Raw genomic sequence first — 16,103 nt, 5'->3', positions numbered from 1 at the left:
GAAAGGAAGGAAAAATAGCAAGCTAATTGGTCTGCTTTTTAATTGCTGATTAGAATGGGAAATGAATACAAAAGCAGGAGTAAGCAATATGCCTTGGACATCTGAGGGGGACACTGCCCTCTTTAGCTTGTTTTGTGGCTGTCAATTTTTAATAAAAGAAAATTGGTGGCTTAACTCAAGGTAAGAAATTCTTGAAGGAGGGGCCTTCTTTCACGTAGGGAAGAAGGCCCAGGTTTAAGGTTTTCTTCTGTGCTGCTTTAGAAAATGAAGCTCTTTAAATTAGTCTAAAATATCAGACTAGACTCTGAGATGTACAATAGGGGGTCAGATGAAGGCAAGAACATAGATCTTATTTTTAAACTTTAACCTCCAAGTTCTCTGTAGTTCTGTGGTAGAAGTTCTCCATCCTTTACAGCTGCTTAAAATGATAAGAGAGCCTGACGTTTAGCCCCCATTCTGATTACCCCAGCATGTCACACAAGTAAAGTTAAAGGAATGTGGTGTTGAATTGAGAACAAATTTTTTAGGGCAAGCAACAAAATTTGTATCAGGTACAGGAAGAAATCAAAGACCCAAAACCATAGCAGCTGAGTAATCTGGGTGATTTGGGCTTTTTTGTTGGTTTGGGGTTTTGTGTTTGTTTCTCTTTTTTGTGGTTTTTTTTGTTTGTTTGTTTTCTTTTTTTTTTTTTTTGTTGGGAGATTTGCTCTAAAGCACTAGGAAAAGAGTTTTCTGGCAAATAATGTCAAGCAGTTTTCTGAAGATCTTGCCTGGCCAAGTGATATTGACTTATCTGAGGGAGTTTAATTCTATGATGTTTATCAGCTGAAAACCATAATGTTATGGGGTCATAATAGATGAAAGCTGCAAATCTGCAATAAAGAACTAGCAGCCTGTTAAAACGTGTAGGCTCAAGACAGACTTTTTCTTTCAGAGAATGCAGTAAAACCAAAATAAGGTGGAAGTGGATTGAAGCTCTAACTGGCTTTTATTTAAGTTTCTGACCCCATATATTACTCTGCCTTCAAATGCTATGTGGTTTTGGAAATGCTTGGGATAAACTTAGCTTCCTCAGGCACAGAGACAGAGGAAAAGGCTTTGGGGTTATCACAGTTTATTTACTGTAGAATGTCCATTCTTTAAAACAACAACAATAACAAGAAGATTTCAGGATGGGGAGAGCAGTTACTGATTCAAAAAGCTATTCCAGTTAGATTTACGCAGTAAAGTTCCAACTTATTTTTCATAGATGGATACCACTTCCATTCCTTCTGTCTATCTCTTTTGGCTCCCACCACTTTTCTCCATGCTTATATGTCTTAAATTTCCCTTTCCTCCATTGTGTTGCATCTGTCCTGTTAAAATTCCTGTGGCCCCCTAGCAACATCACAGATGCCTGCAAGCAGGACACAGTGACTGCTTGGCATCTTAAGCTGACAGCCAGAAGATACTCTTGGCTTCTTCCACTCAAAGAGTACCAGCCTGAACTGCTTCAGCTAAAGGAGGCAGTGGTTGAAAAACCAAGGAACCCAGCTGAGCAGTCATGGCTTTCTTCAGTGAAATATTTCAATCTTTTGCACATTTTCATTCATGCTATTTATATCCAATGTGGATTTAAATTTGCGTAGACGTGATTTGATCAAAGCAAAGGTAGAGCTTCACTATGGGGCCAAGGCAAACCTATCTAAATACTCACAGAGGTGTCTCAATGAGGCTGGAGTTCAAAATAGTTTTTGAAAAAGGCCCTGCCTGCTGTGAGTTATAGTTACACCCTTTCCAGCTTCATATTCTTCCTCCCCCTCTTCCCACTCCAGTTCCTTTTACCACCACTCCCCAATTCCACTTTTTGACCACAATTGTCCCTGGCACTCCAGCCCCTGAACTGGGAGAATAAAGCTTAGCTCTTTTTAGTCTGGAACTCTCCAAAATCTTCCGAAGCCTTAGAAACACTTTAGCTTGTTGCTATGTGTTTATACTACTTGACATGACTACATTTGTCATGTAGATGTGACCTAAAACTATGTTCCAGTTGCGCCATGTAAGCAGCAAAGTTATCACCTGTTTAAGTAAACCTTTGGCTCCTAATCAAGAATTTAACAGAAGAAAAGAAATTGAATAGAAAAAATATGCTTGATTATTTACTAAAGACATAATGGCCTAGAGACTGAAAACAAAAGAGTGGGACTGAAAGCCAGATAGCAGCTAATATAACCTAGACAGCCTACCCGTTGAGCCTTTAAGGTATGGAAAACTCTCACGGTGGAATTTTTGTAAGCACTAGAGAAACCCATATGTACTGCTTTTCCAGTTACAATTATTATTCCCAATAAATGCCCAAACTGTGAATTTATAAATATCATAGATAAATGTCAGGAACCATTTGTCTATTTTGTAGCACTTGAATATAAGTGGCCCTGGAACATGAATGAGAAGGCAGGAGCGGAAATGGGGTCTCACACCACGTCTGCACAGAAGACTCCATCAACAGGTTTGCTATCAGTGTTATCAGGACGCCTATAGGAAGATAGTAATGCCTAAGAGCACAAGCTTATAGCATAGATATAGCTGATACTATTTGCCATAGTGGAATTCTAGTGTATTATGGTGCCAGAAAGCATAAAAGGAAGGAACATTTTAGACAGGGACAATCAGCAGATTACAGACACAGAAGAGAAGACCATGAATAGCAGGTGCCACTGGCCCCAGACAGTTATCAGTGGCATTCACACAGTTTGCATACTTCTTGGCTGGCTGAGGTAGAACTGAGTGAACTGAGGTAGAAGAGTTCAAGTACCAGGGATAGCTATCAAAGTAATTGTATTTCTACACAAAAATGCAACCCTGGAAATGAAATACAGGGCTAGATGAGGAAAGTCATCATCTAGAGCTCTAGGAATGAAGAGAACAATGGAGTGACTCTCACTCCTGAGCACCTGCACACAGTAGGTGCTCTGTACAAGGTGGAGTAAGAAGCCTTGTTAACTGCTGATGAAGATTTTTTACATACGTCCTGCTAAACAGAACTTTGCTTTGGCTTATAGAATCGTAGAATCACCAGGTTGGAAAAGACCTCTTGGATCATCGAGTCCAACCATTCCTATCTGCCACTAAACCATGTCCCTGATGGGAACCAACTTTAAATGAAAAACATATATTAATCATTCATACTACTGTCAAATTCTGTATGCTTAGATGTACAATAATGAGCCCTAACAGGGTTGCAATGGAAAGAGATGTCATCAAAACTATAGTGCATCCACTTGTGATGATTTGGCCAAGTGACTAAAATTGTATATTACAAGAATGCAGTGAGCAGTGCTTACATAGCCAGGACAGACCCCTTCGCTGCTGTGAAAAATCTGCACTCATTTAAAAATTTCTTGACAATTCTCCATGTGTATGTTTAGACATAGATGTTATTTAAAGTAGGAAGGGTAAGAACATGATCTTGAGTGAATTCAGCAGCTTTAGGACACTTGTTCTTGTTTCTCTTGTTGGAGATGAAGGCCCTCTCTTCAAGTAACCCCACGCACTGGGACTCTGTGATGTGGCATGTTCCCTTAACAGGAGTCTGCAAGAAAGAAGGACAAATCATGCACTGCCATATGCCACCTGCTGGGAAAGGAGTTTGGAGAATCAAAATTTGCCATCTACTCAGGAGGAGGAAACAGTAGAGATAATTTTTTCTCCCCTTCCACTGAATTAGGACAGTCATTTTCAAGTGTTTAAAGGAGCTAAGACTACATCTTCATACTGAAAGTCTCTACTATATGAAATTTAAACAAAAACTAATGTGCATACACTTCATGAGAAGTATACAAGCTTCTCTTGTGGAAAAAAACTCTTCAGAAGGGCAGCTACTGAGGAGTTAATCTTTTTCCCTGTGGCTCCAAACTATGAGGCATCTCATGTCTTGTTGCTGCTTCTTCATTCACCCATCTTCTCACAGGAGAGGCAGTGGCACTTTTTCCTTCAGGATCAGCCCAGAACCTAGATAGGTCTCCTTCACAGAACCCCTGATGCAAGTTCATTTTTCCCTCGTCAGTTCAATGCTATTTATAGCTATTTATAGCTCCCTAAGTTATGACTTTTTGCAATAAGTAAACCTGTACAACTCTCTGATGATGATGAACAGGCAGCTAGTTGTAACTTTGGTGAGATCTACTGGTGGTGTTTCTACCACCTCCCTAGGCAGAACTGTTTCTCAGGTAGTTTTTCTTACGTGTAATACGCAGCTCTCTGAAGTTTAATTTCATGATCATTTTCTGTTCCTATTAGCAAGTACAAATAATTAGTTCCTGTTCTCATCTTAGTTATAATTTTTGGCTGCCCTGGGTGCAGAGGTCTCTGGGCAGCAAAACAGGAAGAAACTAAAAACAGAATTCATGAGAGAAAAGGCAGCATGCATCAGTATAGAGCCATGTCAAGAAAATCTTAAAATCCCATCCTTCAACCTCAAGAAAGTAATTCCAAATACTTTAAACATAATCAAAATCAAGTAAACTGTGTGGTATAGTATCAGAACTGCTACTGTATAAAAGGATCTGGGAGGTATAAAATGTCCCCCACCAAACAAGTGTAATGGCCTCCAAAAGGATAAGTGTTATCCTGGGATGTATGAGGAAAAGTAGCAAATGTGAGAGATAGGAGGAATTATTCCACTCTCTAGGACGGTGAAGCTAGTATGGGTTCAGATCATCAGATTTTAAGGAAGCTGTAGATAAGCTGAGAGTAGTCTTTATCACAGCAACAAGAAAGTATTTTAAGAAAGCAGGATGTTTTAAAAAAAGAATTAGAAAAGGCTGAAAAATGGATTTATTCAGACTAGAAAATAATAAAAAAAACCAGGTAGTACACATAGCTTTTATAATGGGTAAAAGACTGCTAAAGAGCACTACTATTTCTTGCAGATCTTGGTGAAAATATTGAAAAAACCAAAACTATCCACATTGCAGTAGACAAGACAAAGTCTGATGGTACAAAATGCTTTCCCATTGTAAGAGCAATAAAATCTCCTAGATGGACGTAGACTTCAGAGCACTGGAGGATTTGAGAACAGTTTAGGCAAACAGCCATCAGGGATGGTCTTGCATCATTTACTGAGGTCCCTTTTAGCTTTACACTTTTGTGGTTTGTGTCCAGTTCTAGTTTGATTTTTTTTTTCCACTACCTAAAATTGTTCCTATATTATATAATTAGGGCTACTCAGCACATTGACTGCTAGAATATTTCATACGCATCTTAGAAATAAAACTTTCTCTTCCACTTACCAAGATTAACTGGCTGCCCTGACATGGTTCAAATGTACTAACATAAAAAATAATAAAACTGTGTAAATAACAAGAAGACAAGGAGACTTCATATAATCTCTATTTTCTGAGCTTCCTTATTTGTCAAAGCCATTGAAAAATGATGTTGTATGGGATCTTCTAGTTCATTGTCTGACTCCTCCCGATGCTACGTGTTTGCATATACCACTGTTATGGCAAAGTTTGCTATGCGTAGGCCAGCATATTCCATCCATTTTTCTCCTTGAAAAGAAACAAGCATTTTTTTTTTCTTCTCAAGCAGCTGCTCCTTGAACAATGTGTCCTCCTTGCCTATCTTTTCCTTCCACTCTTTATTTGCCTTCCATTGCTTTTCAACCACACATATGGATTTTTTTTACTTGGATGAATTGGTTATACTGCATCTCAATTGTCATACATATACAGTTACGAAAGACATCTCTTTATTATATTCTTCTGAATTTGGTGGCCTTCCACTGCTAAGCAGCAGGTATCTGCTAATTTATCCCACTGTTTAATAGAAGATATGGAAAAAGAGGTAAGAAATTCTGAGAAAAGCTTTGCCTTCCAGAGTAGCACAGATCATTTGCATAGTCATAGCTAAAAAGTAGCAACTAGTATCTCAGAAGAACACCATTCCCTTCATTGGTGAGAGAACTGGCAAAACCTCTGACTGTGGGGAAGTTTTATAAAAACAGTTCTCTGAGTAAAAAGTACAAGAAAAATAACAAGAAGCTTATTTACAATTCAGTTCCAATTTTATCCCTGATTTTTTTTTTCTTGGTGAAAGGTTTTACTGCAGCTGCTGAGACAGATTCCTACAATTTTACAAGCTATTCCTGTTTCTGGTGCAGAGGAATAACCAACCTTCTCAGACACCCAGGATTGGCTTGTATAGATGAGAAGCGTATTATAATGACCTGATAAGTCAGCTGGACTTATGATTCAAAATTGCAGTGAAAAAAAAAAAAAAGAAAAAAACACTTTACTTAGGTATCTTAGAGACCATCTGAAATACTTACTGACTTAAACCATGTTTTATTCATCTCAAGGAAAGGCTCTAAGTAAGATCTGCACTTCTGAGTCTTAACTTCTTGGATTGCTTGAATTACAAGGCCTTTAAAGTTTGTTTATATTACAGCTAATAACAGTTCCCCACACTAGAACCAAAAGACTTATTTACTCTTGTATTTAAGCTTTACTGGTAAAGAATTGGGAAATACTCAACTGTCATAGGGTCTCACCTGATACTGACGGAAGATCCGCCCTTGTAGCCCATGTTAAGCAGGCCATTCAGGAAAGACAGAAGGAAAGCTGAGAAGAAGTAAGGGTTGGACCCGTGTAAAAGAAAGGTCTCTGTTCAAAACAAATGCAGCAGCTGGCCCTGTCCCTTTCCTAGGCATGGTGGGGACACATTTGTCCTGCTGTGGACAGACGGGCTCCTCTGAGTCTGGGGCTGACACCCCCTTGGGTCCTGTAATGCTCTCAGGGCAGTACAGGGCTCTCCACCGTGATTCATAGAGCTTTGTTCTGTCGCTTGGAAACTTGTGCTCACAAGACAGGAGTAAGAAAGTGGTCCTGGGACACCTCTTTTTCCCCAAACACCCATTCAGTTTTGTGTTTTCCCGTAACTCATGCAATTTTTCTGCTCTGCAAGGCATCCTGTGTGATTTCTCAGATCAAGCCTAAAGTCATCTTTGCCCTCTACTGGCATCCCATAGAAATACAGGAGCACATCAAGCAATCTCTCTGTCACTTCAGCCATTCAAAATCGCCACACAAGAAGGAGAGTGTACTCAGAGACTACATGCAGACAGTGGTGGGACTGTACTTGTAGGGAGCAAACCAGTGTGAAAGCTCAGTGAACAGCTTCCTACAGCTTCTCTAGCACTAATATCCTGGTGAGGTAGGGCACGGCAAACCCTTCCCCTCACTCTGTCCAGATGTTTGCAAAGCAAAAAAAAAAGGTCACTTTTTAAAGTGGTGCCTGATTTCGGGTTATTTATGAAAGAACCAGTCTAGAAAATGAAAAGGGGCTCTGCCAATTGCTGTTCACAGTGTTTCTTTCCTTCATTTCTAGGTATAATGCATGCCAGCTAGTTTGCAAGCTCAGGGAACGGGAGCAAGAGAAGGAAATTACTTGAATGGCTATCATGGATGTGAGAGGATGCTGGTAATTTGTAGATGCACTTTTAATCCTGCAGGATTGTACACAGTGCTTGAACATAGTATAGTCTTGAAACATTGCACTGAAACCTGCTGGAAAGCCGGCTTTGGGGTGGGTTGCAAGAGCTGCTCCACAGTATGCAGACATCTGGGACAAAGTAGAAAAAGCATTTTATTAATTTGAAGATACATGGACACTTTAGCTTGAAAATAGTTTGCTGGATAAATGAAGTCAGCACTCCAACACTTCTGAACGTTTAAACAACAGCTTCAGTATTCAGACTGATCTATTCCCATCTTGCAATGTTTGGAGGGATCTTTCATACCAGCCCCAGCTATAAAAATCAAATAGATTCTGGTTCCTGATAAAACACACTATGAAAAAACTCACAGAAGACCTTTTAATATAAAATAGCTTAGATAGATAATGCTAAATAAGCTACCATTAGTCACTATTTTTATTTTTAAAATTCAATGTATGAGTAACAATTTTCAGAAAATAATTGTTCTCTTCCTTCAATTTCTACGTCAATAATAACAACTAGCAAGGAACACCTCCTGCAATGACACAAATAGCTTAAACAGAGAACAGCAATTGTTTTCTCAGAGGAAAAAATGTTCAAACGGCAGCTGTAATTCAGAACTTGTGATACCATTTGTACTCTTTAGCTGTACACGTTTAAAACAAAGTTATCAAAATAACTCTTAATCACGGCTTAAAACAGCAACTAGAAAACCAAGATTATTCTTTGAGGCATTGTTGATGTGCACGTTACTGTGGGTATATGTGCATATCGCATGCCAAGATCAGATGTTTTGCCTTGCCAAAGCTTGTATAGCAGCGCCATTGATGCTATATCCTCCTTAGCCCTGGTGACAGGAACAGCACTGCAAACTCTCTGTTCCTCAGTTTCTCTCACACAGCTCCTAGTGTGCTTTTCTGCAACCCATTTTGATCTGTCTTCAGCCTCTGTGCTTAGGGTGGACTTTCTCACCACTGTTTTCCTCTGCTTCTGCTTTTTGCAACCACAAGTTGACCTCAAAAGCTCAAAGATGAGTGAACATCTCTCAGCACATCAAAGGTAGCAAGATCTTCATAAGGAGCTTTCTGCTTTGGCCTTTGCTACCAGAAGCTGCTGTGGTGGTGGTATATCACCCTAAGCCAGAAAGAGGCCCATAATTACCATTGGATCCTGCCCCAGCACTAAATTAACTTGTTTTTCTCTCTGTTCAGCCTTGGAGGGTGTCTGTCCTGCTTACATCCACAATGACTTAACTGCAGTACAAGCATTTACCTTGAAACTATCTGATCTATCAACACCTGACTTTGCAGTAACACTACAACCTTTCCTGTCATCTTGCCACCTAAATTTCTGTCTTAGACAGATGTGACCACAACTTCACCAGATCCTACCTGCACCTAGTGCAAATATTCTGTACTCCCTATCCTACTTTGAAAATGCATCAGTCTTTACACTTACTAGTATTTGGAGCACATTTTGGCAGAGCCAGGATGTTTAAATTTATATCCCATCCATCATTCCCATGTGGCTTTGCCCTTGGACTCCATAATGTTCCGGTGGCTCACAGGAAAACCATATACCTCAAGAGCTTAGACCGCAGCATAAGCTTCAAAAGTTGAGTTGTTTGGGCTTTGCTTTTTTTTTTTTTGTGTGTCATAGGTTTTCCATCTCCAGATCATAAGGAGTTTGTGGAACAGGTTTACTACCAAAATCAAACCACTATGGCCTTTCCACCCTTTGGAAGTGTTTGTTCCTCTGAACTAAAAATACAAATATCTGTGATACTCCATTCAGTTACCCAAAAGTCTACATCTTCCTCTTACTTATGCAGATCTTTGCAGTGGCCCATGCAATAACTAGTGAATGGACATTGGTGCTCAGCTATAACCTTGATCCTTATCTCCAGCTGTTGGTCTCCTACTCTTTTCAACCTAGAGATACTTCTTTGAGGATCTTGCTGCACTGAGATGTTTCTTTGCTGTTGGCTTTTCTGCAGCATTGAAGAAGCAGTGGAGAAGCTCTGTCTTGTGATGTGAATGTTCACATTGGTATTAAGGTTCACCACAGAAAAGATTTAAGGTTTTTGGTGAGTTTGCATTAATTACCAGAGCTTTCATGGTAGAGACAGCCAACTGGCCAATGAATTGCATGGTAAAATAGTCCCATAGACATATAAAAAATGAGTCACAATATTGTCTTATTTATCAAAGAAACATCTCCTGGACTGCTGTTTGCTTGTCTCTAATAAGCTCTGAATGTACTCTGCTTCTGCAGGATCTAAGAAATGATGTCTTAGGTAATTTAATTTAATTGAAATAACAGTGGAGAAACTGCAATTCTACCCCAGCCCATTTTTGTAAAGGCCAACAATTTCTTTCAGATTGATGCTTTGGTCACCAATTTCTTCAACTGAAAAGGAAGAGAACTATTTTTTCTCCATAGTTCACAAATTAGGCTTTTTTTCACAAGTAGTGAGAGTTCTCAAGATGAAAGTGAAAGAGGCGTCTGGTCTACTGGGGGTCACTAGCAGAACTCTAATGCCTGCAGCATTGTCGGAGCACCACACTAAGGATTAGGCATAGTCTAATGTATCTTGATCTTTTATGCAAAAGAATGGTAAGACAGCATTTAAAACTTTATCAGATTAGACCGGAACATGCTTAACAAATACACAGCCTTGTAAAGATAAATCTTGTGCCTCTAAGAGGCTTGAGTCATGATGTCTGAGTGTTTGGAGATTATGACTTAATTCTGCTGAGAGGGATACCTTGTTCAGGGTAATGATCTCACCAGAGTTAATGTCTGAGGAGTTGTTGGCAGCACAAAACCAGAAGAGGCAGTTTACCTCAATAGTCTCATGGAGCAAAGGTTTGGCAGGTCTGATTCCCCATTTACTCTTCCGTCCTTCAGATTCACCAGCTCCCATTAAATAAGGTATTTTGTTTTCTTTCTCCTGTTTCTGCCTATGATCCTATGAACATGTGTTACTAAATTAATCTTTGCAATTGATAGATGTAAAGCAATACTCTTCTGGAGTAACTCAGCAAGGTTATTTCCAAAGCGATAGAGTTTCTCCCTTTTATCCTTCCTACCATTCCTGGCTTCTTTCCTTTGTGGATAAAATATAGCATGGAGAGAAACAAGTAACTAAAGTACAACAGGAGGAGAAACTTTTAACTTTTTTCACCTTTTGAAGTTTAGTTTTGCTTAGTTTGACTGATAAAAACTGTGAGTTTGAGTAAGGCTATGTTTCAACTCCTACTGACACAAGTACAAGGGATGCACACATGCTGCCCTATAATTGTATGGCAAAGACATCCCAAGGTCTGACCTGTGTACTTTCTGAGACTTTAACATGCTATGTTCAGAAAAGAAGGGCTGAAAATAAAAATGCCAGAGCAGAGAGTATCTGCTGTGTGATCAGGCATATTCCATGAGCATCACAGATATCATTTTCACAAATACATCCAGCTTCTTTTTAAAACTAGTGAAGGCTTATGGCCCTAGAAGAAGGCTGTTCCAAATTCTTATTCCTCTGGGGTCTGGAAACCTAATTTCTGGTACAGATTTATTCTTGGCCAGTCCTTACCTATTTCTAATAAGCTGACATTGTCCTTTAGATTAAGTAGTCTCTTCCTTTCCTAGTGTTATGTCCCAGTGTATTTACTTACAGTAATTGTTTTACCACTCCATTAATTTGTCCTTATTTTGCTAGACTAAACAATCTGATATCTTTTACTTTCTCCTTAACTAGCATATTTCCCTTTCTCTGCCCCACTCCTGTGTGCACAGGAGTAGCCAAGTATTTTTTGCAGAATAAAGCTCATAAAACAAAAATTATTTTTTCACTCCAAGAAATTCAATGAGGAAAAACATATTGTAGCAATAAACTCTTGGTACTATTGCTATTGATATTGTTGCTACTTCATCAACAGCAATAAACTATACTCTATGTCCTGTACATACTGCAATCAACTGATGCGTTTAGGTCTTTTTTCCCACCCTTTCAAGGTACCCTCAAAGTCCATCAAGGCTGAAGGATCATTTTGAGGTCTTGGTTTACTGAATTTTGGTTTTTTCCTGCTAGAACCATAATACGGGAACGAGAGTCACTTGCTTCTTAATGATTCACTCTGCATTTTTAACACATTTCAGTGTAGGAGAGATGACATCACATTTCTTGTCAGCTTTAACTCAGAATATAGCTGAACTTCTTTGAACTTCTCTAGGGGAACAAAACCAAACCCTATGTATTACAGGGAACAGCCTCACAAGATACAGAAGACAGATTGGAAGCAAGACTTGATATTCACTGCAAAAAATTTGTTTTGTGTCTCAATTAGGAATGCAGGAGGGAAACCCACAGTAACAACAGCTGCAAAACTCTTGATGCAGACAAAGTAATAGCAAAGAATTGTCTTTTTTTTTTTCCTGGTATAGTTTTCATTGCATGGGGAATTGACTGGATCTATGTTAGCAGAAAACAGCAATGTACTGCCTTCTCCAGTAGCTGCAAATTGCTGACAAAATCCCAAGTTTGAAGAAAAGCCCTAAAGCAGAGTCGAAGTGTTTGGGGCTACAGCAGAAAGTGGGGATTTGAGCTGAGCATTGAAGGCAGGCCCAAAAAGGCTCTGTACTTCTAAAAGGTCTCCCCTAAGAGGCTTCAAAGACACACTATAAACAAGGATATTGTCAGAGCAGAGAGAGGAATTGCTTTCCCTGTGGTGCCTTGTGCCACTGATGGCCAGACTGCCCTCTGAGGTCTGCAGCTCTGGTGACCAGTCCTTTCTGCTGGACACCAATCTCACCTTTCCCAAATGGGAAGGCTGTAATCCCCTCAAAATCTGGAGAGGAATCAGCCAGGCTTTATGTTGGACCTGTTCACGCTGCATGAGTTCTATGAATTTGAAAAATGACATGTACCCTTGGTGTAAAATCTGTTCAGAAATTAGCCCTCACTTATTAAAAAAAGTTAGTTTCCAACCACTGTGACTGCAAGGAAATCTGCACACAAGCTGATGCATCAGTGTTTACTACCTGAAAAACAACATTCTAGGCTGCTCTGCCAAGTGTTAGTGCTTGTGATGAAAATGAAATCTTGGTAGATTTTTAGGAAGAACTAACTAACTTGCTTATCATCCCTGCCCCATGCTGCTTCTCATTCCTTCACAGCTGCAAAGTAAGCAGCTGTCTTCATTCCAGCCCTATCTCCTTTTGATAGTTCTGCAATACCGCCACATGTTTTCAACCTAGTTTTGCAGCACACTGAACTTTTGAAGGTGCAGAGAACTTAGGAACCAAATTGTACTTATGCATAGGAATATTGTTTTACCAGCTTTCTCCTATGTATATTTATTTCAGTAAACAAGTACACATTTAATTGACCAGCAGCTGAATTTTCTCTCATTCAATTTGACATGCCCCCAAATTTAAACACCATGCTGTCCAAAGTGGGTCTAATTTACTAAAGAATATTTAATATAGATAAGTATGTTTGTATTGCCATCATCTTTGAGCTGAATGAAGGCATTTGGTTATGGAACATTATTTTCCTGTCATAAAGAGCTGCGTGGATGTGTTAAGCACACCTTGAAGAGAGACAAGAACTACCACTCTCTCAGGCTTCAGTGTGACAGACAAACTGAATTTCACTGGCAAATAGATGACACTTACTGTCTTTAGGATAACTTTTTTTAAGCTCACCCATTCTATGTCAGGAAACTTGTAGGTCTGTACAATGTAAAATTTTAAAAACAACAGAATGTCCTGCTTCCCACCAAAATGTTTACTCCAACTCTCTCTATAAATAAAAAGAGAATAGAGTATTCAAAGATGTATCTGGCTATGTTAGTATTCCACAATTTATTTGCCCCTAAAAAGCAGAAAAAACGTAATACTTGGCAGTGCTTTGACAAGAAGGGAACACCAGCATCAAGGAATGATTCACTTAAGGAACCCTGCTGTTCTTCCAATGACTTTCAATGTCTTCAAGTGACACTTAGAGTCTTCTTCTGCTTCTAGAAGAGGAGATTCACTGAAATACCTGGGACAAAGGTCATTGGAGTATTGATGTTAGCCCACACTGGATCAGTCTGGCATATCATTCTTTTCTCCCAAGGACAGACAGCTTTGATTGAAACAAGTCCTTATTCCTACACAGAATTTCAGGATCGATACAGACTTTCAGAAACACAGATTCAGCTTTGAGTCTCTTTAGAGAACTGCTGAGTATCCACCATGAAGACACTCATCAGGTACATTTTAAAATAGGTTTCAAAACATTTAGAGGAAGAGAATAGAACAGGCAGATACATTGGGAGAGACTTTAATGGAACTTGAAAAGAGATGCCATATCATAGAGCCCTTCCTGCTGCATATGTGACCCTTGCAAAGAGTATATTTGCTTCCCTGAATGTATCTTCAGACATGAGTTACTCAGTCTACATTACCTTAATTAACAGAAAAAGTAATTGCTCTTTGGAGTGTCAGCTGTTCTAAGTCCTGGCTCAGAGGTCCTATGTGTCTCACTGGGTAACTTTTGGTACATCTCTGTGCCTCAGGTACCTCAACTGAAAAGGAGCAAAGCATTTGATTTTACCCTGGCATGAAATGCTTTGAAATCTGCAAGATCAAAAGAACTTCAAAGCAAAGAGTAATATTATCACCCTACTATGTTGGCAAACTCCTGGTATGTTTCAATACTTTCTGATTGCTTCTTGCCCTCATCACCCCAGAGTGGCAGCTACAGGAAGGGCAAGGCAGGTGCCTTATATCAGCAGTATCAGATGAAGACAGAAGGAAATAGAAGGGGAAGAGCCGGAGACAAACAGGGGAAAATGACCCCATAAGTTTGCAGCCTCGCTTCAGAAGAGATTAGTCTCCACTAGACTTACCCGGAGGTTAATTTTACACTGATGAGAGCACTGAAGTCATTTGTGCCGTGGCTTACGCTTCCACCTAGTTGTCAGTGTAACTGACAGGGAGAGTAAATTACGACTTCCCGATTTAGCCTGAACTTGCCGGTTCTTGCCATCTGCAGGAACACATCCTGAGCACTAAGTGATTTAAAACGATGCTCTGCATAATCAAAGGAATAGTATGTGCACCCAGCATTATATTATACTGATGAGCCTGATAAATGAATTGACCTGTAATTTCTCGCAGCGTTAGGTAGAGCAAGTATTTCCTTTTGTAGACTGTATTTATGGAAATATAACTGTAGCAGGTCAGAGTGACTTGATACACAGCTGAGGCAAGCAAAGATCTTTTTAAAGGTAGACAGGCTGGGATGAAGCTTCCCTCTCATCAGGCTCAAACCTAGTTCTGTCACTTAATGTCCTGCAAGTAAGAGAAATCCAGGTAACTGGTCACTGTCAGTCACACCACAATTATGCAAGGATCATCACAGTTGAATTATTTGCAGCACTTGAGGTATCTGTTCAGAAATGCCTTTCACTCCACGTTGGTGATGATAAAGCACTGGCAGAAATTTAAATCAGCCATAAGATCCAATAATTTTTTAAAAGGAATTTGATACTGCACATCACAACAATTTACTGCCATTGATCTAAGTAATGATTTTTTGACATAGACAGTGCAGACGTGTGGGCTGCAAATAAGGAGATTCAGACTTCTATACATTTGGGAAATGAACAAAAATTCACATAAGAAAAAAATAATATGCTAAGGGCAACTATAACCTACCAGCTAGTGTTACCATGCTGCTAAAATAAATTAATAATCTTTCTGATTGCAGTCACTCTTCAAGAAAAACCCTAGACACTCAATATCACTTTTTCTGATTCATAAGAAAGCCTACTTAAAAACCCCAAAGGCCCTACCAAGCCCACACTCAAACTTCCAAGTCCACTTGTTTTTCATTTCTGTGCCCCACAAGGCCCCAGCTGTGATACCAGGTACCTGCCCTGGTCAGTCACTAGGAAGCAGGCAGCGAGAGTAAGCTTTACCTGGGCAAACTTCAGTGCAATTATCTTTATTTAAACAAAGAGTTTACTATTGTAATTTCCCCCTCCAGTTTCTCTGTTTGTCTTAAAAGCAGGGGCTGGGGAAAACATTCCCCACCCTCAGACACAAACCATTTTTTGAGCATGAGTTGTACATATTTCAAAACTTCGTATTATGAGTAACTCTCCAGAGCCCAAGCATGTTCCAGCCTAACTGACCAATTCCAGCAAATTTTCTAATGTGCCACCCTATGTCCCTGTGCTTTCCGTTAGTTGCTCTTCTCTTCCCTCCTACCCCTGAGCAGATTGCTTAAAGGTTTATAGTAGCTGACAGGAGAGAAACGAGGAGCTCCCTGGGGGTGGGTTTTGCCACAATCCTGGCTCTGAACCCTGTCCTTCCTCTCCTTCCTTTCTCCCTCCTTTTCATCTTGGGGCATAAGAAGTGACATCCAGCTGTGAAGTATTCTGCTTCACCTTCTTTATGGCAGGATAAACCAACCCTTCCTCTAGCATGTGATAGGCAGCTTCATCACCATCCACCTCCTACCATTTCCCTCTGCTGCCATGGGCTGTAGCTTATAGTAGGCAGTCATCATCAGGGTGACTGTTGCTGCATTTTCCTAACCATCAAAAAAGTCAAAATCAATGGTTCCACAGAAGAA

This window comes from Phaenicophaeus curvirostris, chromosome 2, assembly GCF_032191515.1.
Source record: "Phaenicophaeus curvirostris isolate KB17595 chromosome 2, BPBGC_Pcur_1.0, whole genome shotgun sequence".
NCBI lineage: Eukaryota > Metazoa > Chordata > Aves > Cuculiformes > Cuculidae > Phaenicophaeus > Phaenicophaeus curvirostris.
Note: the sequence above shows the minus strand (reverse complement) of the source record.